Source organism: Vicugna pacos, chromosome 2, assembly GCF_048564905.1.
Source record: "Vicugna pacos chromosome 2, VicPac4, whole genome shotgun sequence".
In the NCBI taxonomy this organism is placed as follows: domain Eukaryota; kingdom Metazoa; phylum Chordata; class Mammalia; order Artiodactyla; family Camelidae; genus Vicugna; species Vicugna pacos.
In genome coordinates, this window is record NC_132988.1 from 66737586 (window position 1) to 66765087 (window position 27502).

General features: G+C 37.0%; 1 pseudogene; it reads left to right on the forward strand.

The window, feature by feature from the left end:
* Positions 1–2016: 2016 nt before the first annotated feature.
* LOC102537454 (dynein light chain 1, cytoplasmic-like) lies at positions 2017–27259 on the forward strand (annotated as a pseudogene).
* The last annotated feature ends 243 nt before the right edge of the window (positions 27260–27502 follow it).

The window sequence follows — 27502 nt, forward strand, 5'->3', positions numbered from 1 at the left end:
ATTTTCACAATCTCCTTTTGTTCCCAATGACTATCAAAAAAACCCACAAACTCCTAACTCTGGTTTACCAGCAGATATACAATCTAACCACAGTTTACAACTTTAAGATCATGTACTGTTTCCTTCCTCCCCACCCTAGCATCTAGTTATTCACCTTGGATACATCAGGCCCCCTGCTAGTGTTAATTCTTCTACTTGGGGGATTTTTCCTTTTCTCATCTCCATAATCTCCTTTAAATATCAGAGCAAATGTAACCACCATGCTCTAGTTTCTCCCTATACTCTCACCTCCAAATGAAATTAATCTCACTCATTGATATGCCTGCCCACATTTTAAAAACAACACTATCATGGCACTAATTTTGTAATCATAGTTATATATTTATTTTCTATATCCCTTCTAAAGTATCAGATTCTTGAGTATTTTACTCAGGTGTGCAATATCCAATGCTTAAACACAATGCCTGGCACACATTAGGTTCTGAATAAATTTTGGTGAAATTAGATAACTTTTAAATTTCTTTTCTGTAGTGTGGAATTCACACTGCTTTATAAGAGCTAAAACTGAGAGGAAGAGAAAGAGGATGAAACGAAACAGAATCTAGTTAAGAACATGATTCCTAAGCCTAACTACAGAGAAAGAAAACCTGGCCCTGGCCCATCCATCATCTTTGCGACTGGCGAGCCAAGCAAAGTGCTCCTGTGTGTTCAGCTGGCGAATGACGCCACATTAGTGATGACAGTGGATGGGCACTTGGGGAAACTTGCTGAGTAACATGGACCACTGAAGCAGCAATCCTTCTTGAATCAATTTCAGTTTCTCAAATGCTGAGTATGTAGTGATATTTCAAAGCAATCTCTAGAGACGCACTCAAGCAGCAGCAGCAGATGCTAAGCTATTGTTCTACTTGCATAGATGATCTGACTTAAATGTGAATATTGAAGCATCAGGTGTTATTTTCATTTTTATTTTTAAGAGAACAAGACAGAAACTTCAGAGAAGGCATAAATAGAGAATTTGTGGTCAATACAATTTTCCCTTTGTTCTCATAGAGCCCACCACAGCTTATCACCCCAATATTCAATTCTGAACACCCAACCAACTTACCCCACTAAGTGTGCCTTATTATGAGATGTTTTGGGTTACTATACTTAATATTTCTGTGGCTATGGATTGATAGCTCTAGACATTTTTTTTTAGATAAGCAAGGAATGCCTCTTTCCCCTAAGCTGAGATGAAAGTATCTGACATTAGTAAATAACCGTGTTAAGCTGTAGTCTTAATCTTTTCTATTGTCAAGGAACTCAGACATTTACATAAGTTGGAAAATGAGAAAATGTGTCTCATGCAGTGAAATCTGAACATTAAGAACATGCAAGCTTCTGAGGTAGGCAAGGAAAAAGAGACTAACATAGTAGAAGAGAAGGAGAAGGAGCTGAGCCCAATGAGAAAAACAAACTTTCCAGGGAGACAAAGAGAGCCTGCACCAAAAATACTGCTTTGTCCACTACAACAGCAAAGCATTGAGTGCCTGAAATGTGGCAACTCAAACCTGAAATGTTCTCAGAGTATAAAACTGCACACTAGGTATCAAAAATGTAGGATGAAAAAGGAATATAAAACAGCCTGTTAATAATCTTACTGACTACAAGTTGAAATGATACTTTGAATATATTGAGTTAAATAAAACAAAATATTAAAAATAATTTCACCTATTTCCTTCACTTTTTTCCATGTCCTACTAAAACATTTTAAATTATCGATGCGGCTTGCATTACATGTTGATTGGACATGTCAAATAAAAACAAATCCAGATTTGGGTAAGAAGCGAATTTTTCTGAAAGAATTGCTAACAAAATGAAAGGAATATTGCAATAGGGCAAGGGGACTACCACCATAAGGAGAATGCTCTGACCACAAGATCTGCAAGCATCTCAAAGGTTAGGCAGAAAGGAATTTTCTTTTATACAGAGAAGTAAACAAGACCAGAAAAAAATTGTTGGGGAGTATGTGGCATGATCGACCTGGTGATCAAGGAACATGTTTCCTTGCAGTCAGCCAACTCTAGGGAGGAAAAGGTGAGTAAGGCTGTATACTGGTTCAGGCTGAGGACAAGTCAGAGATCAGAAACCTAGGGAAGGAAGAGAAGTTCATTTAAGTTGGTCAAGTCAGATAGTAAGCACTTTGCTCTGAATGATCAACTGGGACAAACAGTTCAGCTCATCTTTCACAAGTCAAAGAAATGCGAACTTGGAGGGTCTGTGTCTGGCTTTGGCGTAGGTAAACAAGGCCAATGTTCATGAGTCGAACAGAAGTCATAAGGGGAAAGATGGTTCTTTGTGGGTAAGCCAAGTTCCTGGAAACAAAGGGTGATGATTTCTTCAACTGTCCCTGTTTTCCAGGATCCCAGGGGTCTCGTCAAGTTCAACATTGTTGAATAGTGCAGTTCGAGAACCTCAATTTTGCACTATTTCTGGAGTGGTGGCAAAACAACCTATAAAGTCAAACTGGTTTCAGATCTTAGCTCTGCCATTACCAGCTCTGCAAACTTGGAGAATGTACATAATCTCTATTTACCTCAGTGTTTTCATTTGTCATATACTTCCTTCATAGTTCTTATGACTGTGAAGATAAAGACAACGCACATGAGAACAAATAGGCTATTTGCTCAGAGGTAGCTATAGCAAGGGAGTCAGCCACCATCACTTGCACTTGGCAGAGACACAAAGCAGCTAGGAGAGTGTAAAAACTTCATATCAAAAAAAAAAAAAGTGGGGGAAGGCTTCTGATAGGCTCTAATGGCAGGTTGTTGGCATGAGGATGCTGGATGTACACTGACCAGAAGCAGAGAGTCTTTTGCCATTTGCTTGGGGAGCATATTTGTTTCCTTTGGTTGGTCCTGAGTTGGAAGGTGGAGGGTTATGAAGTTCTGGAAGAGGGAAGCTGGCTGTCATTGATCAAATGCTGATTCTTCTGGGCTGATTATTGCAAAGACTTCAGTTTGGTTTCCCAGTGTGGCTGCTGCAGAGGATGTGGGTTAGAGTTCTATTGTGATGTAAGGTTTGGCTATGTCGATTTGTATATTCAGTCTCTTATCATGAAACAATACACATAAAGTACTTAGCAAAAGACTTGGCCCATAGTGAGGTTCAGCTTTAATTTTACCTCGTCTTCTTTTCTTAGTAGGTAATACACAACTACTTACTCTTCAGTCAGTTTTCATAAATGTAATAGGAAGAAATTTACCATATGGTAAAAGCTGGCTCCCCAGACATTATCAACACAATCTGTTGATAAGACAAAGCTGAGTTTTTACTTACCAAATACAAGGGAGTATATCACCTTGCAAAGCTTTTGTAGTGTTCCAAAGCAGGAAATACAATCAGAATTTATTAAGAATTGTAAGTTTGGCTTAAGGTGGCTCTTTCAATTTGGGGTTATGATTAGGACTGGGTAGGAATCATAATACAACCATCAGAAGCTTGGTGGAGATAGCAAGGCAACGATTTTGAGGGATTCAAAGAATCTTTGGGCAGAAACTGTCTGTTGATACTGTCCACTGAAGAGCTAATAAGTCTTTTGAGAAGTTCCTGTAGTAAACAATCACACCATTTGCTTTACTTTCCAGGACAGCCCTGGAAAAGTAAAGAAATACTAATGAGTTTCAAAGTCATATTACTGTATACAGTAAGTTATGATTTCAGTTTTCAACGCCCAGCTCAGCATGGGGAAAGAAAGTTCTGGTTCTCACAGAGATGGTACCTATTTATGTCTATACATTTTTAAAGATAGTTACAGAAAGCTTGATCTAGGTTAGAAAATTTAAATCTCTCATGGAGATGCCTTTTCTGCAAATGATTCTCTAAATTTTTTATGAAATATTTTTCAAAAACCCCTCATTTCTTCCAGATATGAAAAGGAATTGGTGAAAAGAGTGCTGTGGTTGAGTAAGACTGACAAGTTCTTCTAGAGCTTCCTCTTGTTGATACATAGTGCACTTGAACACAATAAAATATGAGAAGTGCAGCATTCAAGAGTCGTCTTTAACTCAGTTTAACTGAGCAGCTCTGAGTGTAAGTGGGTTTATTTGGGAGGTTAGGAATTGATCCTAAGAGTGAGAAAGGAAAGGAAAAAAGCCAATACAGGGTGCATGAATGAGCAGGGTGCTACTGCAGACACCTGGGGTTCAGTCCTGCTGAAGACAGTGTGAAAGAAGCTTCAGAGTTGTCCCATCTAAGGGTGTTATGGTCTATAAGTATTTGTGCTCAAATTCCTTTGGTTGAGAGCTGTTCTTAGAAACAACTACCCAGTGCTTCTGGGTTGCCCTGAGCAAGGGCTAATAGAAAGCCCTCAGGTAGAGAGCTTCAGAACTTTAAAACAAATTATCATCAGTTTGTTCTTGTACAGAAGCAGTGAGTGCTAGTGCAGCACTGAATGTTGACAGGGATCTGCTTGGGGCTCTAATAACCTCTGCTACAGTCTGCCACTTGCAATGCACAGATTCACTCATCTCCTAAGATAAGTTCAAGTTGTCCTATCACTGCTTTTTCAAGTTGATGGTCCATAACAACTTCTAAAAAACAAATAAGGCTTACAATGAGAAGATTAATGGGAACTTAACACAGAAAATATAATGGGGTAATCTACAATCCTCACTATTACACTTGACATTGAGGCTATAACTGACATTGCACATCTCCTGATACTACACTCACTATAAATACCTTAGCCAGTACTTCTGCTTGTCCCAGAGAAACCCAAGCCCTTCTCTTTAAATCTCTGTGTTGTTATAAAAGCCTCCAGAAGAACACCAGAGAATCTGAGTGCTTCATATATTACCCCTCCCTGTCTTTATTATATAGCAACCATCTCATTGTCTTATTTTAATGAGGGTTAATTACTTGTCAGTACAGTAACTCCTTTCTTTGCCTGTTAATCTCATAGAACAAAAAGCTCCAAATGACCTGGCCATAGCTATTTAGTGGTACCATTATTGCGTCCCCTGGTAGAAATGTCCAATCTCTCCCCTAGAAATCAGGATCTCTAATCCGGCAGAGGGCACAAGAAGTAAAATTTACCCAAGTAGGTCAGTCACTGGGAATAATGCAAGAGGGTCTCTCCAAACTTCACCCCTGTTCCTGTCTGGACCCATATATTCTGTTACAAATAGCAACATATAGTGGCCATTGTTTGAAAGTTATACCACATCTTGAAGGATAACACCATTAATTCTATAGGGATATATTTCACTATGCTTTTAAAAGGGTTTCCCAAAGTTCCATTAGGTCAGCTACTTCAAGGTTAAGAGATATATATGGTAAAACCAGTGAATTTTATGATCTTGTGCCTCCTTTGCCAAAAAAGTAGATCTCTTGGTCAAAAGCATTATTATATGGGATGCCATATCTATGAGTTCTCAGATAACTGTGCCAATCAAGAATGTAACAGAGAAAGTAAACTCAAACCCAGAACACATATAAATCCCAGGGAGGAAAAACCATTGTCCCCTCCAGTGTTTAGTGCTACCTTCTGGTTTTTGCCTTACCTGTTTAATCTGGGTGACCCCAAGAAGCACTGCAAGTAGAGAAGTGATACGACACAGGAAACCAACCAATGGTATACAAATAAGCAAGATACCATTGTGGGCAATGGGAGCTCAATCCTACCAAGGACCTCTGGAAGACAGTTCAGAATATGCAACCAAGTTGCCCCATTCAAGGGACAAAAACACTGGGGTATTTATATTCCAACTTTCATTCATTTTTCCTCGTGGCATTAATTCTCCAAAACTCATGGTCTGCCTTGTACCACTGTCAAGAGAAAGCCCTCAGGCAGAGAGACAGCAGGACAACTTGGGCATGTGATGAAATACTGACTACACAGGAGACAGAGGCAGAGCAGCTACAGGGTCTCTTACACTCAGCATCAGACAGGATAATGCGAGCTGCAGAGCAGAGTTGATGTTCAGCTTGTTTACTCTGTTCCAGTCGTTTACAGCTTGTTTCTTCTGTCAGTCGTAGTGCTCTATTGGTTAAATGTTGTGAATATCACCCTCCCTAAAGATATGCAGTAGCTCCCTAATTATTGTTTTTTTAATCCCATACTCACAAGTCATGAAACAATTGTATTCAGATTCCCTGTATAATTCTTTGACTGCTGTGTCTTTTCCACAATTGGAACCACTTTTCAGGAAAACTTACAGCTTTCCAAAGCACCCCATTTTCACTTTTTAAATGTATACAGTAGCTCCCTAACTGTTAACAGGAGACTGAAAGACTAAGATGAACTATGGTTCAAAATTCAGAGGAATGAAGAAGAGCTCTAAACATCTGACAGATACTAAGTTGCCAGCTACCCAAACACTTTACAAACACCAACCATTCATATGGCCAATTGGTCTTGGTGAGAAAAGCTAATTGTTAATGGTAACTTCAAGCAGAAAACTTAGGTTTTGTAAACAGGATGAAACCAAATTGAGTATGGGGCCTTGAAGCAGAGATTTTTCTTAAATTCTCAGTGACAAGGTAAACCCTACACCCTGAATTTGTTTGCAGTTCAACCAAGTAAAGCAGACTTGTTAGCAATCCTGCGTCACACTTACATGCTTTGTCAATCTCGTGTGGAGGAAAAGTTCTAAAATGAACATCTACAAAAAGACTGAATTAGTGCTCTCTTCCAGTGGTCAACATCCTTAAAATGTAAGTAGCATAGTAAAGATCACACAATAAATTCATAAATAAAGTTCACCTCTGTACTTTCAGTCCAGAGTTCAACCCAATAGATTATGCTGCCTCTTATTTAAAACTTCTCAGTGCTAAGAAATTATTTTTCAGTCATTTTCATAAAAGAAAACCTTGCATGAAACTCAAGCCAATACATATGGAACAGAGAAAAATTGAATTAGCATATTATTAATTGCATACTATTAATTTTCAAGGACAATTGCAAATTAGACCAACTCATTCATTTCTAAAATGTAGCTTATGTATGGGGAATATTTTCATGTCTCAGACAAGTTCTTCACTTATTAAAATTAAAATATTTCCTTTCAATCTCAGTTTTCTAAAGGGTGCCATAAAACGAGGACAGATGTTCAATGGGAAGAGCAAGAGTTTGTGAGCCATAAGCCTACCACTATAAATCAGGGAGAAAAAAAGCAGGGAAGCAGCAGAAAGGACTGAGGAAAGTCCTTCTATAGTAGCCCAAACACCCAGTCCAGACATATGTAGAAAAGGAAAAACAATTTTAACAGTATCTGTCAAGAGAAACCAAGAACCTTATTGCAAGAATCTATTTTCGTCTCTTTGCTATTACCTTCATCATTCAGCTGAAGTCAGCAAGGCAAGACTCTGCAAAGCTTTACTCCTAATTACTTGCAACACACTGACAGAGTGTTCTGCTCTGTATTGACTTAGAAGAAGACTTGGTCTCTGCTCCGGGCTCTTACAATCTGGTTGAAGTAGTCACAGCAATTCAAACAGAAAAATGCCAGCTGAGAAGGGGATTAAATCTCAAGAGGTGCAGGGGTGCATGTAACATTATTAGCCATAACACCACATAGATGGTAATTAAGCGGAGAGCACTTCCATTTTGCCACCCTCAGCAGCCAATATCAAAAGGCCACTTTTTAAATTAAGACAATCTGCGACCTTGATGTGACTTATGATTTGCCAAACTCATAACACTGCACATAAGTAATACAAATAAATTTAAATAATCAGAGTTTAAGCTACAGATTTACATGCTGTCTTGATATTTTAGAACCAAAACATACGGTGATTTTTAGACTCAGAAACCATCTATCAAGTCACCCCAACCCTAGAATACAGAAACTAGACTGGGTTTTAATACACTCATCTGACATGGTCATCAGCTAAGTCTCACTCCAATGGGTATATTTATGAAGACTGGTTGAGTAAATCTACAATATACCCATGATATGCAACTGTAGCAGATTCAGTCCATACTTATATATCAGTGAAGCTGGGTCTTCTCTGCCCAAGTCAAATAAAATCAGTGTTAATTATTATTTAACTGAATTACATTCCACATCATATAGCATTGTGATTAATCAAGTAGTTGGAATGATCCCTTAGTGCATAATGTCCTCAAGCAGGCTCCATTATTCTGCACAGTATGCTGAAGTCCTATTTCAGCCCCATGAAGTTGGTATATCTTAAGGTGATGTGAGGCTAATTCTTTTTTCCAAAATCTTTTTTTTTTCTGCAGCCCTTTTTCCACTCTCTGTAACAGAAATAAAAATTAAGGTATTAATTTTCAAGATTCTCCCAAGAAACATGGCAATCTTGAGGGTTTCTTCAGCAAAGGGACGATAGACAGAGTCTGAGATAGATTCAAGGGAATCTTAAGCAAACAATAGTGGAACACGCAGGACTAACAACAACAGGATGCCATTACAATCCCTGGAATGTAAGGAACTAGGGGAAAGAGAGGTATTTGTAAAGCCCAGAGAGGTCCTGGGTTGTGAAATAGGAGCCACCTGACAGATGCTGTAACTACAGAAACAGTCACTGACAGAATCACAGTAAGGTAGGGAGGAGGATGGGGAATGAAGGCAAATATTCTGACCTCTCTCTTCTCTTGCCTTCTGATCTCCAGCTTGTGCCTCTCATTGGCTGAAATCAATCAGAAGGTAAGAAAACCAAGGCATTGCAAACTAGTCAGCCTCCCGGGACAAAAGCAGGGCAGAAAAGAGTGAAGAATACACAACACAATGATTAGATATAGATACAGATACAGTTACCTAGATATTCTGTTTTGCATATTACCAGTAAATATTTGTCTATTAAAAATATAGTCTGTGGCCTTATCTAATAAAACCATGCAATTTATTTTCTATCTCAAGCCTGTTTTTTCTCCTTGCAGTAATTCATTTCTATTTCAAGAGTAAATGATTTGAAACAGATTTTAAACTACATTAACTATCTCCACTAAGTGTTATTTATCCAGAAGAAGGACTCATCTATTGAATACCAGATGTACTTTCAAATTCACTTCCTTATCTACTAGAGACAAGTTCAACCATAATATTGCCTCTAGGCTCCCAATGTTGATAAGCACTGATAAGACACTCAAAATGGTCCATATGCTATGTTGATCCAAGAGTTCTTTTTATTCAGTTCCACGAATCCTCATCTGAAAAAGTTATTTACAATCCAAAAACTTCCACTCAGGTTGACATTGATGTAATTAATAACTTCATTCTTAAAAGTTATATAGCATTAAATGCATGATTCAATATATACTATTTTCAGGAAACATATTCAAATGAAATATTCTTATATTTAAAAGGAACTTTCACCAGTGCCCCCCCCAAAAAACCCACCCTAATTACATCTTTGATTAAGCAAAACAATCCAAGCAGGGTACTGAGTGTGAAGAGAGTGAGCCCAGCATGAAGTATACATATTAGTAAGAGCAAAGATAGATAAGGAGATTGTAGACAGAAGAGGAGTAGCAGAGTCTAGATCTCAGAGGCGGAGCATGCCTTCTAATGACTAAGTTCATCCTGGTGTTTTGTAGAGGAGGAACAGAAATGGAGGTTAGTGATTCTAGGAAGGAGAGAAACTATTCAATTAAGAGATTTAAAGACCCATCACCAAGGGTAAAAGTGGGAGTGAGTTACAAAGGGAAAGGCACACTGCATGCTTGTAGCTCCTCTGGTATTTTTTCCTCAATCAATTAACATCAAAATGTTGACCTCACACATTCATTGGGACCCAATTTTTTTCTGTTTTCAATGTATGCTTTTCAAATGTATACAGTTATGTTAATTAGTCCACTTAGGTAACTCCACCAACCTGTAGTTGGAAATATTTCTGTAATTGCCCAATTAGATCAAGTATGAACATGACAATTGTCAAAACTTCTCAAAATTCTTAGAAATGTTCTATCTACTTGACTAGGAACAATAAACAGCTCTGTCCAAATGGAAATAATTCATACTTAGTCTACTCTTCAACATCTTTTTGAACAAAATTGGACTCCAGAACCCATGTTATTTCTGACACCACTGTGCTTCTCTTCATGCAGATGACTACTGTTTCCCTGACTAAGGGAAACACTAAACACTACACTAAACTAGAAACACTAGACTTGTGATTCCTGACAGCATATAGCTCATAGTGCAGAGCAAATTGTTGAAACAACACATTTTTGTTGAAGTGAAATTAATTCATTTTCCTACCTATCGATTTTCATAACTGAAAGGCTCATGCCTTTTATTTTCTTCTCTAACTGTACAACTAATGCCCTAAAGTAGACTACCTTCTAAATTCATGCTGCCTATTCACTCTGTCATAAAATTTCTGGAAGTCACTCACTCAAATCTAAATTGGTCCTAATCCACTTAAAAGAATCTACATGAAGTGTAAATACAAATTGAAATTTTCATATAAACATGAAAATAAAATCTACAGATGACAAGCTGTTGTAAATTATTTTCATCACTATTCTTTGGGCTTTTAAGTCTTTCAAGCAGGTTTTAAACTACTTCTAAAAGCCATAAATTCATTTTGTATTAGCTTTACGAACATAATATGGATTTATCATCATTTTTGTTTCTTCACATAAAATAAAACCTCCCTATACATTTTTACCACACCAGAACCATTCTTCTTATGCACATATGATATATAATAAGACATCCTCCTTAGACCATAAAAAGCCAAAACTAAAGGTGATAACCTTCTTCACTACAGTTGTGACAGGGCTGTCCTAACTTAAAATAGAAATTTCCTGGATACACTTCATATTCTTCCAAAAACAGTACAAATTCAAAGAACTAACTCTTGGGACCAGGCAAGACATTAGAAGATACTCAAATATATTGATGTCTTCTGTCCCACCCTCAGAATAGGCCAGAATTCCATAATCCTAGATAACAATCCTAGATGAGGATTTTATATAGACTTTATGTCCTCTAGGAGATTTTACAACTGTATATTTCTTTCACATTTTTGCTGTTAGCTTTATTTATTATATATCCAGTCTATATCTTCCATATATCTTATAGCCTCTATATCTTAGCCCCTTTTACTATGTTTTTAATTCTATAAACATTTAATAGATATTCTGAAGAATAAGCCTTCATATAGCATTAGATTCTAACTTCAATTCTTTCAACTAAGAATGGGAGTCTTAACATCAGCTAGTAAGATGACCTCCCAAAGTTTCTTCCATGACCACCTTGATATGTCTGCCTTTCTTTGAATTCTTGAATACTCTGAGTGACAGGGAGATTAAAACTTTCTGAAGATGTCTCTGTGGGCAAGTTTTCTCTGTACTAGGTTAATTATGTGCTTTTTTCCACTTTTACCCTTGGCCATAGCATCAGTCTTTCAAGTATTTGAAAGTAGTCATTGTGCTTTTCTCAGGATATTCTCTTCTAAGATAAATATGACATTCCTTCATGAAATAAAATTAAAGATATTTATTCCCAAGAAAGAGAACACTTATGTCAAAAAAGGGAGCATCCAAATGTAAGAGTATATGAATCTGGGTACCTCTCCCCCCAGACCCCAGTCACACAATGTTCTGACTCTGACAGCAAATTCAAAAAATTCATTGTAAGAAAGAATGGGTATATTCCCAAATATCAACTTCAAAAATAAAGATAAATATAAAATCTCTAGCATTTACTTAATGATTATGTATTTACCATCACAGAAATAGCCATTCGAAGACTATAGTTACCCATACTAATAAAATATATTTCTTCCTACTAATCTTAAATTTAATCCCATTAACCCTTAAAACAGCTCCCTAGTTGTAGTTTTCCAGAATATGGTGCACATTTCAGCGCTGTAGACTATTTTTTTATCCCTCATCTTCCAAGATTGTTTACTCCTAAACCTTCTTGTCTGCTCTTATATATCTCCTTGCAACCTCTTTTCTACCCCTTTACCCTAGATTTTTCTAATTACTGATCTGGAGCATGTCCTGGCTTGTTTTTTTCTTCAGGAATAGTGCCAAAGTGCCACACAAGTTTTAATGTATATCGAGTAGATGTTTTAGTTTTTGTGAGTCATTTGACTGTTCAGAGAAGTTGAGAGTATAATGTGTTATTAAGGATTGATATTTGTGAAAGGAAAAGGTAGGAAGCAGGACTGTGTAGGGAAGCCAGCAGTCTGAGTTGCAGATTTGACAATGTGTTGGATAAGCTAAAGGGGAGCTCCAAAGGGAAAAGTACCCATTAAAGGAGCTCTGCACAGGGCAAAAATGGCTAGATCTTTGTACAAGAGTCTTTCTCTATCACTGTCTGGGGACACCACTAGGAGGTGATCTTCACTCAAATTGGAGATGGACCTGAACATGTTAACAGCTAGAAGCTTTCAGCTAGGAACAGTTTTCAAAACAGGGCAATGAGCTCCTTTTGAGGAGGAATCTGAGCACTGTATCTCTGTGTCTGCTACAGCACTCCCTCTGTACCATGTGGATCCACTTCTCCATTTATGTGCAGGGAGCTCCAGGACTCCAAGCTCTCTTCCAAAGGAAGAACCTAGAAAAGTTGAGTTAGGGAAAAGAAGTACAAACCCTGTCACTGTTGTTGGTTCTAAGGCTGAAGTTATCTTCTTCCTTCCCTTTCCATTTTAAATTTTCCTTGCCTTCAGCCATCACCTCTGGTGACTGCAATGGCTTACCTGGAGATATGACCAAAATCGTCACTTCTGGGAAATCGGAGCCTTGATAAACATGTATCTTTCTTACATAACGGTTGCTGAACTTATCTATTTATAATCACAGTGGGTCAAGTGATTACTAATAGGCACCCAAGTGGGTACAAAACTCCATATGTATTATTCCTTGTCCCCACAGTAATAGCAGCCCTACCTCCTCTTGATGATCAGCTCAATTATCCCTACCAATGTCATGATTCCCCTTCTTGACTCCTGGTTCCTGGACACAAAGAGTCCAAGTGCTCAGGTAGTAACTATAGCTTATAGTTCAAATAAATCCTTGTTGCATCCCTTGACAAGAGTGACATTCCTTTGGGGAACAATACCGCTAATTTACAGAGCTCAGAGTTGCAGCAATGGCAAACAGTTCCCCCATGGGTCATTGGGAACAATGGTAAGTGGAGGCATTCCTGCTTCCAATTCTTTGTACCTAGACCAATTAATTCTCCCTCTTATGCTCAGAGCATCATATAGATTCTTTAAGTCAATGGGTATACTACAACCTTGAGTATAGCCCCTGACCTTCACAAACTATTGCCTTTGACCTAGTACTTCAGCTGTGCCTTCAGTAGACCATTCCAGTGATCTGTCAGGCTGGCTACTTTTGGATGGTGCAGTATATAACTCAACCAATGGAACCTATGGTCATGGGCCCACCTTCTCACCCCCTTCACTAAGTTGGTCCCTTGGTCAGGCATCACATTGTAGGGAAACAATGCCCAGGGACCAAGTATTCCATAAGCCATGGACTGTGATTTTGATTGAGGCTCTGTAGGAAAGAAAGATAGCATCCAGGATGTGTCTATTGCTATGAGAAGGAACTGCTGATATTTCCAGGACAGAGGGGGCCCAAAATAGTTAACTTGATACCAAGAGCCTGACTGATCTTCTCAAAGAATAATATCATTCCAAGGACTCATATTTAGTTTCTTACTGTCAGGTTAATTCCCCACCATTTGGGGGGCATGTATCTTACCAGTATCTCTAGCATTCTTGCTGCCTCTTGTTCATTCTGCTTGATCAGCATAATATCACTTACGTACTAGATCAATGTGATGTTTTGGGGAACATCAAGTCTGTCCATAGCTCTTTGGACTATATTATGATAGATAGCAGAGGAATTAGTAAAGCACTGGGACAAATGTGTAAGTGCATATTGTTCTCTGTTCTGTATGAATGCAAACTATGACCCTCTTTCTCTACTGGAATAGAAAAAAAAATGCATTCAACAAATCAGTGGCCAGATACCATGTACTGAGATCATACTAACGTGCTCTAGGAATAATATCATGTATGGCATGGCAGCTGTAATTAATTCTATCACTTGGTTGACACTAAGGTAGTCTATAATCATTCTCCATGACCCATCTGGTTTCTGCAGTGGCCAGAGTGGCAAATTAAACAGAGATATAATAGAGATTTATTAGGCCTTTAAAAGTGGCACTTATTTCTACCCCACCACCCTGGCCAGTGAGGGGCTGTTTCAGTGGCTTCTGGTTAGCCTTCTTCACTACAGAGCAAGGACCCAAGGTGAGGGTTTCTCCAACTGTCAAGAATGCCAATTCCAATTATACATTCAGGGTCCAGGGGAATAAAGATTAGTTGGATTTATAGATGCAGTGGATGCACTCTAAGCTAGATTTTGGCCAAGATTATATTTACTACTTCACCCCTGTATGTCGTCATTTTAATGGGGGTGCAGCCATGACGATGTGTCAGCCCTCTGGGTATTAGGGCAGCTGAAGCCTTATATTCCATACTGAAATGTTTGCGTATTTCTTCTTCCCAATATACCAGCTACTGAGTAGGCTATCAGTCCTTTGGGGAGAGACTGGGGAAATCATTACAGGACATGCTGGTGCTGCTACAAGTTCCTTTTTCCTGATGGCCTTGCCACCTCATCAATCAATAGGTTCCAGACCTGAAAACTGGCACAGTTATGGAGACTGGGCAAATGATGTGGCATTTTATGGAGGCTATGATCTTCCTTTTCCTGTTCATCCATCTTTCTTTCCTTTGATCACATATACTAAGCAGTATCTTTGTTAGCTACCCACTTATTTTTCTCTTAAAATTCTGCATTCTATTACCATCTTCACAACTCTCTGTGGGTCAAGCCCCCGGCGCTGCTCCTCTGACCTTAACAGATGTTATAATCATTGTGGCTCCTGGCTTCTAGAATTTAAGCACCACTCCTGGTCTATATTACTTCAGAACTATATCATCCCTATTGCTATCAAAAAGCCAAGTTCCATTACAACCTCCTTCCCATAAACCAAGACTTTCAAGAGAGCGTCTCTGCTACACATTTTCATGATCCTGGACCCCTCTCACTAATGCATTTCTGATGGGCTTGGTGAATGTTATGTCCTCCTAACTTTACTGTGGGTCTTCTGATAGGTTTTCTGGGCTCACGTAATATATCCACTCTAGCATGCCCATTTGCAAGCTTTTTTAATCCCTTCCTCTACCATTTTTCATGGCAATTCAGTCATTTCAATTTCATTCAACAAGGGCTGTTGTTTCTAGGGGTCATGTTTGCAGCAACTTTGTTCCATCACCTTGGTCCTTGTTAGGATATTAAGCCAGTATCCTGAGAGTGTGTCCCATGTGAATACATTTCCCCTTATTCAAATTTATATTTTGGACTCTTTGATTTGATTCTGGCACCCACTAAATCCAGTCCCAAGTAAATTCCTGCAGCTCTTGCTGGTTCATGCTGGCTAATTTTTTGGAGATACTTTGGTATAAAGTCCTCTCCTCCCATTTCATGTCCACCTTATCTCCAGCTTAGTTATGCTTCAAATTAACTCTAGTTATTGGCCTAAAAGCTAAGAGAGTAGGAGGTAATCCTGAGAGGAGTCCCTGATGCCTTTCAAGAAAGACCTCAGTAGTACCTTTCCAGATGGTGATGTGCTAGCTTTTATAAGGAAGCATGGATCACCTCTAGACGATCCGAGGAGTCAGAGAAATTGATGGAGCAAAAAGCTGGAGGAACACCCACACAAATGTGTCAGGGTTCAGGTTTTCCAAGCGGATGCTAACTTTGGCTTAACAGTCCTGCCTTGGCTGAGCATTCAATCATCTCTGAAGCTTTGTAAATGTTGAATCTCGAGTTTGGTCATCAGCATTTTGTACCCTTCCACTGCATCTCCTCTCTTAGAAGTATCTCCAAAGTGTCCACTAATGAGATTTTAGCAACTAGGCCACAACTTTGTGCCAAGAATAAGGTATTTTTGCCATGGGTACTACCTGGGATAGGATCCTCATTACCCATCAGGTGGTGAGCAATCCAGATCCCAAATTCCATCTAACTGGCTGTTTATCAGACCTCTGTGTCAATTGAGTTCTTCAGGAAGCAGATTCTGAGACAGAGTTAAGAGTACAAAAGTTTCATTAGCAAGAAACACCCATGAAAGGAAAAAAGAAAAAACAGATCCAAGCAGGAGATTCTGACAAAGTGTCTACAAGCCAGCAGGGTGCTCTGGTGTAAAAATTACCTGTTAGAGCAGTTCCATGTTGGGTGGATGCAGCCTGTCATACATAGCACAGTCTGGATTAGCCATTGGGTAAGGACACCCTGAGAAACATGCGACCTTGACTCAAAGGCTAAGGCAGAAATGAAAGAGTTAACAGCCAGGGCTGTCTACTCATCATACTGGTCCAAAGATACAGATCGTTGTCAATCACTGTTTTACTTCCAAGATCTTGTCAAAAAGCACTCAAGATTTTGAATTTTGATGCTCTAGGACATTGACCTGAGTAATAACATTACTAAAACAACCTCTGTTGAAGGTTAAATCCTTAGCTAAAATAAAAATGTAATTCCTAGACAGCCTGGTCCTATATTACCGATAGTGAACAAGTAAGTGTGACAGGTCTTTTTCTTTAGTAAAGTGTGGTGATTGTTCCTTAGAAACACCTTCCATGAAGGTGTTCGCAAATTGATTTTCTTACAGTCGTTCTTGATGCTTTTTTTGCAGCAAGTCTTATCTGAGTTAATCTATTACTTTCTATATTGCTATGACCATAACTCAGATAAAACATAACACATTTTCATTTTGTCACTCCATTATTTTTACAGTAAGTCAATATAATCTGAGGTGAAGCATGCCTTGCTCAGCATTTATTGATCTGTTGGTTTGTTCATTGTTTACATCAAAATACCACTTGTCAGTTCTGGCCCTATTACAATTATCTTCTCATAGGGGAAATGACAGCTTCAAAGCCCAAATAAGAGTCAATTTCCAAGGTGAGTTACTCTCAAGATGCTGGTACAAAAAGTGTACCCTACTTCCTCCCTCTAGGCATGAATGATGGATAACTTTCATTTTCTAGCACAAAAAGAGAGAAGCATATATCTACCCTAACAAGATATCACTTTCTCCAATACAAGAGAAAGGTATTTTAACTTGCATCACAGTGCATGAGCACACAGTAGATGTTGAATAAATGATAATCATTATTAATATTGGTTCAAACAACTGTGGACATGTCTGGTCATTAGCAGGAATCAATTTTGGTGAGGTGTGATGGAGAATAATGAGACAAGCCAAGTTGGAGTAACTTTTCTAACATCCATGGAAACTAAATTGGTCTTTCAAACTTCTCATGAGGCAGACAACAAACAATGGTAAGCATGATTTCTCAAGTGCCTAAGCTGCTTCTTGTTTATTTTAGAAGTATTCTGCAACCACATCAACTCTCTAAAATCATAGAAATTATAGAATTTTACTAACACTTCTACTAGCTAACTTACTGCACTAATATTTTCTAACTTCTTATTTTACTATGTACTCTTATTTCTAAAAAGCAATTTAACTTCTAATTCAGTCAGTAACCCTATGGACCCAAGCATATATTCACCACATTCCTAAATATAGAGAATTGTGCTTCTGATATCCCTTTTAATAAAAATGTCCTTAGCCTTTCCCCTTGCATGTGAAAGTTATATTAAACCATTCCTGGGCTCAGCTAAAAACCTCCTTTCTTCATGAACTCTCATAAATAAGGACTACCTACACATATCTCTCTTATCTCCTATAACATATTTTGATTGCTTCACATGTTTGGCACTTGAAAGAGAACTGCTTTTCTTGTCACTGTCATTCAGTGAATCACTTTTATAATGCACATTGCAGCCTATCAGGCTAACAGAGTTTGTGTGATCTTTGGTAAGACTCTTGATTCTCTGAGCCTTGGTTTAGAAATTCTAGTCATTCCCAGCTCTACAATTTTGTAATTTTATGAGTTGGCTTAGATTCTTAGCCTCGTATTATGTCCTAAGCAATTTTTATTATCCTCTCAGCACCCTCCAAAGTAGTTAACTTAGTACACACATAGGAGTATAAGTACATGCTGAATCAATGAATGAACGAATTCATTAATTTAAGGCTTCACTGACTTAGAAAGTATACTTTGGGTAGAGAAATTTAGTTATAATCTCCACTGATTGTTTATGTTATTGCAAGCCTTAGCCACTAATCCACTTAGATTTAAAAATGACTCACTAATTTCTTTTTTAATTTCAAAAGAGTTTCTCTAGACAACAGGGTCACAGTTAGATATACACATACAAACGTGAATGACAGATTTGTTTGAGTTGGGCAATCACTTTGATAGGCAATTTTTCAAAAATAAATAGATCATTTGTTTTTTTTATTTTTAACATTGTTTTCAAATTGTTGTAAAGGCAACTTCTACTAACCATGTTCAAAACCATTATAAAAGCTGAAGTAGCTTAAAATATGCGTGTATATATGCATATGTATATAAATTATTGAAAACAGCTGAAATGGAAAGAAGCAGTAGCCTAAATCTATCCAAAATTTTAAATACTGTCAAAACTTGTCACTCTTTTAAAGTTTGTATATGAAAATAAAAGTGAAATTAGATTAATCAGAGAGACTTTAAGCCTGATTAAAATCCAGCAGGATGTGATATTTGTTCCTCTATGAAGATAGAAATGAGATGTTTCTGATTACATCCTACTCACCCTGTTGGTAAAAAAAAAAGATCTCCTTCTCTAAATATTACAAGATGCCTGAGCACATGCTCCCCAACAATGGACACACGAGATTGAGAAAAGTTTGTTAGTCATATATACTCACAGCTTGAGGGAAGGAGACACTATATACTGTGCAGTGAAACACAGGGGTTGCATTCAGGAGCACAGTGAACCAACAGTGGCTGTGGGTAGAAAGTTTATAGTAGCAAGAGGGTAATGTGCCCCTTGTTCCTGCTGTAGGATGTGGCTGTCTTGTTGAGTAATTCTATGTGCAGGAAGGGAAGTGTAATCCATCAGGTTGAGGACCAGGTAGGGTGCAGCTAGTCCAGTTAACAGGGGAGCTAGCTGGGCGGGGAGCCTTTTTTGCCGGTAGAAAGTACATCTGACAAGAGCAAGGGAAGCAACTCACAGTTAGGTCTTTGGGGCCCTGTGAGGCTCAAAGATATCAAGAAGCACTTGAAATATTAGGCCTTACAGTACTTGAGCAATGTCAATATGAGACCAAGATCAGGGTATATAAAAGGAGAGAAGATTGTTAGACATTTATAATTTACTATGGTTAGCAAAGGAGAAAGGGCAGGGAGGGATAAATTCAGATTTGGGGAATTAACAGACACCATTACTATATATAAAATAGATAAACAACAAGGACCTACTGTATAGCACAGGGAATTATATTCAATTTCTTGTAATAACATATAATGGAAAAGAATTTGAAAAGAAAGAAAAAATACATATATGTATATTTAGAACTGAATCACTTTGCTGTATACCTGAAAATAACATTGTAAATCAACTACATTTCAATAAAATTTTTTTTAAGTTTTTAAATTACTAGTCCTATGTTAAGTATTTTATGTATGCAGCCATTCATATACACAAGAAACAAGAGATAATATCCAAATGGCTGTGAGTGACACCTGAAATTGAGTATTTGGTATCAACAGATCTATAATACTATAATTTTACTAACTTATGGAGCAATGGAGTCTTAAAGTTTATTTATACTGAATATTTAATTTATCTAACATGTAAGTTAGAAAAGAATAAATAGGATGAAGGGAGTAAGAAGCCCCTCCACACACACACACACACACACACACACAAAGGGAGAGAAAGAAAACGATGAAGGAGAGGTAGAAAAGAAAGAGAAGGAGGAGGAAAGATCACTTACTTAATCTTCCCTGCCACTACTTGCTCAAGTGTGAAGAGACATCTCACCAGAGTCTTTCAAGACAGGAATGGTTCAAAACCATTATAAATGCATTTGAAATTAACAAGATGTTGGTAAATTACAATTAACATTGTGAAAATACAAGCATTAAGAACCCGTACGATTTAGCATGAATATATCCGCCAAGCTGTCAGAGCCGTAGAATAAGCTTTTATCCTGACTTTCAACTGCAAGTACATCAAAGACCATGAACATCAAGCTTTCCCCCAGGAATTACATTTGCTATTCAATAAGGCCTGGGGAAAATGTTTCAGACATATCCTGGCTGTGTCCCTGTCAACATTAGACTGGGCCAGGGACAAATCCTAACAATTACACTGCATCTTGTAAAACATCTTTATATTCTTTTAGGAAATAACTTCATACTCATCCATTTTTATCATGATGTGTGCAATACTACTTATTCCCTAGAAAATAAATGATAGCCACACTTTCCCCCAAAAAGCTTGCAATGTCTTATCCATCAGTCCCCAAAGCAGAGTGCTATAAGCTGTTAAGGAGATTCTGGAAATGCTTTTGGATGGGAGGATCAGGAGGCTCTGATGCTTAGAGGTACAGAGCAGGGCAGGGCATGCATAAATGAATATCATCAGTAAAGCTTTGCTTAAAGGATCAATCACTCTGACTCACAAGAATGAGAGATTTCCAACACCACCTAGATTTTAACTTGGGTATCTTAAAGGCAAAGAATTTTCTAAAGTCAAGTAGAATCACCCTATAAATCTGAATGAAGCAGATGGAAACCTAATGGAATTTTTTTAACCAAATTTAGTTTGGTTAAACTGAGGGTTTATGTAAGACACTGTATCAAATCCCTACATAATAAAGTGGAGCTATAAAACTGAGTTGAAGGTTGGTTCCAAAACGTGGATATTTTTAAAAGACATTTACCTTTGTTTAGAATTACAAATTCTCCTAGCCCTGGACATGCACCCTATCTACTTCTTCTTCTCAACTGCTGAAGCAGAGGTCCTATCAGATTCCCATCTACCTCCTTTTTCTCTTCTTTCCCTTCTTAGAGACTACTCTCCAGTCATTCTCTCTTCTGCACCTTTAGCCTTCTTCCTCTCTACTGAATCGTCTCATTCAATGTTTCAACATGTTTTAATTCCATCTGTATCTTAAGAAGATAAAATTTTGGATTCATATTCCCCACCCTGCTTGTCCACACTATGTCTCTGCTCCACTCTACAAAGATGCTTCAGTGTTTAGACTATCTCCAATTCCTCATCTTCCATTCATTCTTCATGTAATTTCACATTAATACCTACAGCTACCACACTGCTGAAAATGCTTTTTCAAATATTACCAAATATCTATATTGCCAAATCCAGGGTCTTCTTTTCTGCATGTACCTTACTTGGTTTATCATTCAAAACAGGCTAGATTTTCCGTTAGTAACAAAAGACCCAAACAACTACAACAGCTGATTTTTTACCCATGTTACATGCCCATCACAGATCAGCTATGGTGTGCCTTCACTGTAGAAGCCAAGTTGATGCTGATGGAGCATCCTCTCCTTGGAACATTGCTGTGTTATGACTAAAGAAAAACAGGTAAGTGCCGTATGTGCTAGCGAGAAGTGATATGTCACTTCTGGTAAAAACAAGTCCATTGCCATGCAAGACTTTAACAGGGAGGGACAGGGAATATTGGTGAAGAGTATGTCAACTTGGCATGTCAACTATTTTTACATAGTTGAATATGCTTTCATTTGTTAACACTCTGAATATTTTGCTTCCACTGGCACTGTCCTTTCCAGATATTCCTTCTACCCTTCTGGCTGGTCTTTTCAGCCACTTTTGTTGACTACTTTTCTTATCCAACCTCTGAAGAGATTGGAATTCCTCAGGGTTCAGTGTAAGGCTTTTAATCACTATATACTCTTTCCTTAAATGTTCTTATCCACTCCCATGATTTAAAATATCACCTATGTATACAATTCAAAACATGTATCTCTAGCCCAGACCTCGCTTCTAAACTCTAGGCTTACCTATCCAACTATTTCTTAGACACATATTCTCTTAGATACCTCACAAGCATCTAATATTTAGGAGACCCAAGACAAAACTTTTGATCTCCTGCCAAACCAGGTTCCCCCTCAGTCTTTCCATCATGGTAAACTGCATTTTCAGCCATCTAATTGTGCCAGAAACCAGAGAGTTGCTCTTATTACCTCACTCTCTTTCACCCCCACATCCAATCCATTACCAAGTCCTGGTGAGTCTATCTCCAAAATGTTCTCAAATAAGTCTGCCTGTCACATTTCTCCACCCTAGTTTAAGCCAGTTATGTCCATCACTTTAATTACTACAGTAGTTATCCTCTTAAATCCTCCTAATTTTCTTTTTTGCTCATTCTCCTGTATTTCTATGATTTCTTTATAGAGAAATTAGGCTGATCAATTGAAAAACCAAATCCAATTTGATCAATCTCTTGTTCAAAACCATAAAATGGTTTTCCACTACATTTTTAAAAAATAACAAACTCCTTAATGTGTCTTAAAAGGCACTCTCTGAATCCAAAAGACCTCTTTCCAATCTCATCTCTGCCCTTTCCTCCCCAGTCTCCAGCAAACTGCTTTCTCTCCAAGTCTAGGAACATGGCAAGATCTTTGCTGACTCAGAAACTTTGTAAATGCTGTTCTTTCTACATGGGTACCTTTCTCTTCCTCAATGCCCTCATCTTCCTCTTAACTAACTGCTACTTACCTCTCCATCTGAGCTAGATAATTTCATTAAGAGATCCTCCCTAGGAATCCAAACTAGTATTATGTTAGCTCTTACACAGCACCATATTTTCTTGCATCACACTTTAAATATTGAGTATTGCGTCAGTTTCCTAGAGCTGTTGTAATAAGTGTTACAAACTGGGGCTTCTGATAAAATAAATTTATTCTCTTACAGATATGAAGGCTAGAAGTCAGACATCAAAGTCTTGAAAGGGTCGTGCTCTCATGGAAAGTTCTGGGGAAAGAGACTCCCTTGCTTCTTCCTTGCTTTGGGGGGACAGCAGGAAATCTATAGCATTCTTTTGCTTGTAGATATATCACTTTAATCTCTGCCTCTGTCTTCCACACAGCTGTCTTCCTGGCATCTCACACTGTCTGCTTTCTGTGCATGTCTCTATGTCCAAATTTCCCTCTTCTTGTAAGGACACCAGTCATTGGATTAGGGCCCACCATAATCCAATATAAATACAAATAGTTAACATACACCCATTTATTGTTATTTGCATTTCAAAAAGTTGTGGCAAATATAACCACTGCCACAATTAAGATATATGATATTTCCATCACTTCAAAATATTTCCTCATGCCTCTTTGCAGATAAGCCCCCTCCCTAAACCCACCCCACCTCAGCTAAAGGGAACTACTGATAAGTTCACTGACACTGTAATTTACCTTTACCTGTTCTAGAGCTTCTCATGAATAGAATCATAAAGTATGCCTGCTTTTATATCTTGTTTCCATTTACTTAGAGTGGTATTGTAGTGATTTCTCCACAGTGTTACTTGTATCAATAGCTTATTCCTTTTACTGATGATTAGTTTTCGTTGTATAGATACACTATAATTTGTTTCTTCATTCACTTATTGATGGATATTGAAGTCATTTCCAGGTTTTTAGCTATTAGAAATAAAGTCTCCATGAACATTCTTATACAAGATTTTTGTGGACAAATGTCTAATTGTTCTTGAGTAAAAACATATTAGTAGAATTGCTACATTATATAGAATTTCCATTTTTAATATTACAAGAGCTCTCAAATAGTTTCTCAAAGTGGTTGTAACATTTTATACTCCTCTTAGCAATGTATGAGAGTTCCAGTTGCTACACATCTTCAACAACATTTTGTCTTTTTCAGTCTTCTTAATTTTAGCCATTCTAACGGGTATGCAATAGGATCTCACTGTAGTTTTAATTTCTATTTCCCTGACTATTAAGGATGTTGAGCATCTTTACAAGAGCTTACCAATCATTTATATACCTCCTGATTATTTGTTCAAATCTTTTGCACATTTTATATTGGGTTATTTGTTACTGAATTGTAAGAGTTCATTATATATTCTACATACCAATTCATTTTTCAGATGCATGTAATGCAGATATTTTCTTGCAACCTGTAGCTTGCCATTTCATTTATGTAAGTCTTTTAAAGAATAGGTTTGTTAATTTTTATAATTGATAATTCATGTTTTTGTGTCCTAAGAAAAGATCAAGAAGACTTAATTCTGTACTTTCTTCTAGAATTATAGGTTTTGTTTTACCTAAGTATATAATACGTGAAACAAGAGTAATGGTTCATTTTTCTATATGGATATCTAGTTTTTCCAATACCATTTCCTTCAAAGACTGTCCTTTCCCTACTGAGTTTCCTGGCACTCTAGTTAAATATCACTTAACCATATTTGTGTCTCTATATTTTTATAGGCACTCGATCTGGTCATTGATCTGTATGTCTTTTCTTATACTCGTACCACACTGTCTTGATTTCCATGGTTTGTAAGTCTTGAAGTAGTGTACATTCTCCAAATTTCTCTAGTTCTTCTTTTTCATGACTGTTTTAGCTTTTGTATAGCCTTTTAAATTTTAAAAACTGGTTGCTAATTTCTACCCCCATAAAAAAAAAAATACTCTACTGATATTCTGACTAGGATTGTTTTGTGCATATATCTAAATGTGGGAACAATTTATATTTTAAAATGTTGTCTCTTAATTCATGGACATAGTATATCTTTCCATTTACTTACATCTTTAATTTCTATCAATAATGTATTGTAGTTTTCAATATATATGATATACATATTTTTTAAAGTTTATCCCAAATATTTTATGTTTTGATACCCTTGTAAATGGTATTTTTTATTCGTTTTCAATTGTTTGTTGCATATGCATAGTAATAAAATTGTTGGGGTTTTTTGTTTGTTTGTTTATATACCAATTGCGTATCCTGCACCCGACGTGAATTCATTTATTAGCTCTACTAGTTTTTTTGTAGATTCCTTGGGATTTTCTGCATATACAACAAACATGCTCTCTGTGAATAAAAATAGTTTTACTTCTATTAAATCTGTTAGCCTTTTTAAATTTCTCTTTATATTATTACACTGGCTAGAGCATCTACTACAATGCTAAACAAAAGTGTTAAAAAAGATACCCTTATCTTGTTCCCAATTTTAGGGGGAAAGTATCAGCATTAATAACTGTCACTTTAGGGTATTCATAAATGTCCTTTATCAGACTGAGAAAGTTTACTTCTATTCCTACTTTGTTGAGTTTTTTTTTTATAAATGAATGACTATTTAATTTTGTTGAATGCTTCTACATTTTTAGAGGGTTATATTGTTAATTTTCCTTTTTCTATTAAGATAATGAATTACAGTTACTAATCTTCAAATGTTTAAACAATCTTGCATTCCCAGGAAAATCCCAACTTGTCATGATGTATTTCCTTTTCATATGTCATTTGATTTGATTTTGTTAAGGATATTTTTTTCCTCTTACGTTCATGAGAGATTTTTCTCCTGTATTTTTGTTCATTTGTTTGTAAAGTATCAGTCTGGTTTTAGTATCAGGATAATTTTAGCCTCAAAAAAAAAAAAATGAGTTCAGACAGTGTTCTCTTCTCCTCTATTTTTAAAAAACATTTGTGTTGTAACAGTATTTATTTTTCCATACATGCTTAGTAGAAGTCACCAGAGAAGCCATTCAGACTGTGAGAAATGTATTAATTATTAATTCAATGTCTTTAATGGATATAGAGCTATTTAGATTTCCTATTTATTGTACAAGTTTTGGAATTTGTCTATTACATCTAATTTGTCAAATTTAGTGGCATAAAATTGTTCATAATATTCCTTAATTGTTGTTTTAATGTCTGTAGAATTTGATGTCTCCTTTTTCATTTCTGATGTTGGCCATTTGTGTGTTCTGTAATTTTTTCCCTGATAAGTCTAGCTAGATTATCAAATTCATTAATGATTTCCAAAAAAAAATTCAAGTTTCAATGTTATAGATTTTTTTCTATTTCACTGATTTCGTTTATTTATCATTTCCTTCTTTGAGACATTAATTTTAGGCATTTTTCCTTATTTAATACAGAAATTTAAAGCTTAAATTGCCACTAAACACTACTTTGGCTTAATGAAAAACCTTATATTGTGTTTTCATTACCATTCAGTTCAAAAGATTCCCTAAATTTTCTTTTTGATTTTTTTTTCTATTTGGGGATTTTTATAAATATGAAGAAAGTTCCTGTTCATTATTAAAGAATAATCCTTTGTGCTCAAAGGACATACTGCATATAACTTCAAATATTTTAAGTATGTTAATAATCCTGTTATGCTTAGTATATAGTTTATTTTAGTGAATGTTCCAAGTGCACTTGAAAAAAATATGTATTCTGCTGTCAGGTACAGTATTCCACAACTGTCAATTAAGTCGAGTTTCTTGTAGTATTGTTCAAATACCCTGTTTCCTTAGTGATTTTCTGTCTTCCTATTCTATTGATTACTCAAAGAAAGGTACTGCAATCTCCAACTATAATTGTGGATTTATCTATTTCTTATTTCACTCCTTTAGTTTTTGTTCCATGCATTTCAAAATTCTCCTAAGTTTATCTTCTTGATAAATTGACATTTCATTGTTATTAAAGAACATTAGAAATATTTTTGTGAGATTCGCCATAGCTTCAGTAGCAATCGCTGCTCTTGTCGGGTCTGAACCTCGCCAGCCCCTCCCCCAGGAGACCGTTGTGGTCGGCTAGGCCCTGCTCCTTGGTAACCACGTGTGACCCAAAGGCCGTGATCAAAAATGCCGGTATGTCGGAGGAGATGCAACAGGACTAGATGGAGTGTGCTACTCAGGCACTGGAGAAGTATAATAAAGAGGACATTGAGGCCCATATCAAGAAGGAGTTTGACAAGGAGTACAACTCTACCTGGCACTGCACTGTGGGGAGGAACTTCGGTAGTTAGGTGACACATGAAACCAAACACTTCATCTACTTCTACCTGGGCCAAGTAGCCATTCTTCTGTTCAAATCTGGTTAAAAGCATGGACTGTGCCACACAACCAGTGATCCATCCAAAACCAAGGACTGTAGCCTAAATTCCAAATACCAGAGACTGAAATCTTTAGCTTTGCCTAAGGCAACACCTCAATCTTTGAACCTTTATTGTGTTGTTGCGTACAGGGCATTCTCTGTACTAATTTGTTGTGGCTATAAAGCAATTAGCAAAACAGCTTACATTTGTATTTATTTTCTATTGCATACCTCTCTGCCCCATGTTTTTCTCTTCAAAATCCATTCCTTTAAAGAAAATAAATCCGTTGGAGAAGTAAAAAAAAAAAAAAAGAAAAGAAATATTTTTGTGCTTTAAGTCTATTTTATCTATTATTAACACAGACATTTCAGTTTTCTTATGATGAGGGTTTGCACAATGTAACTTTTCCATTATTTACTTTTACTTATCTGTGTCTACATAAAAAGTGCATTTTCTGATAAAAAATATGCAGTTATTTTTTAATCCAGTTTGATCATCCCTGACTTTCAACTGGA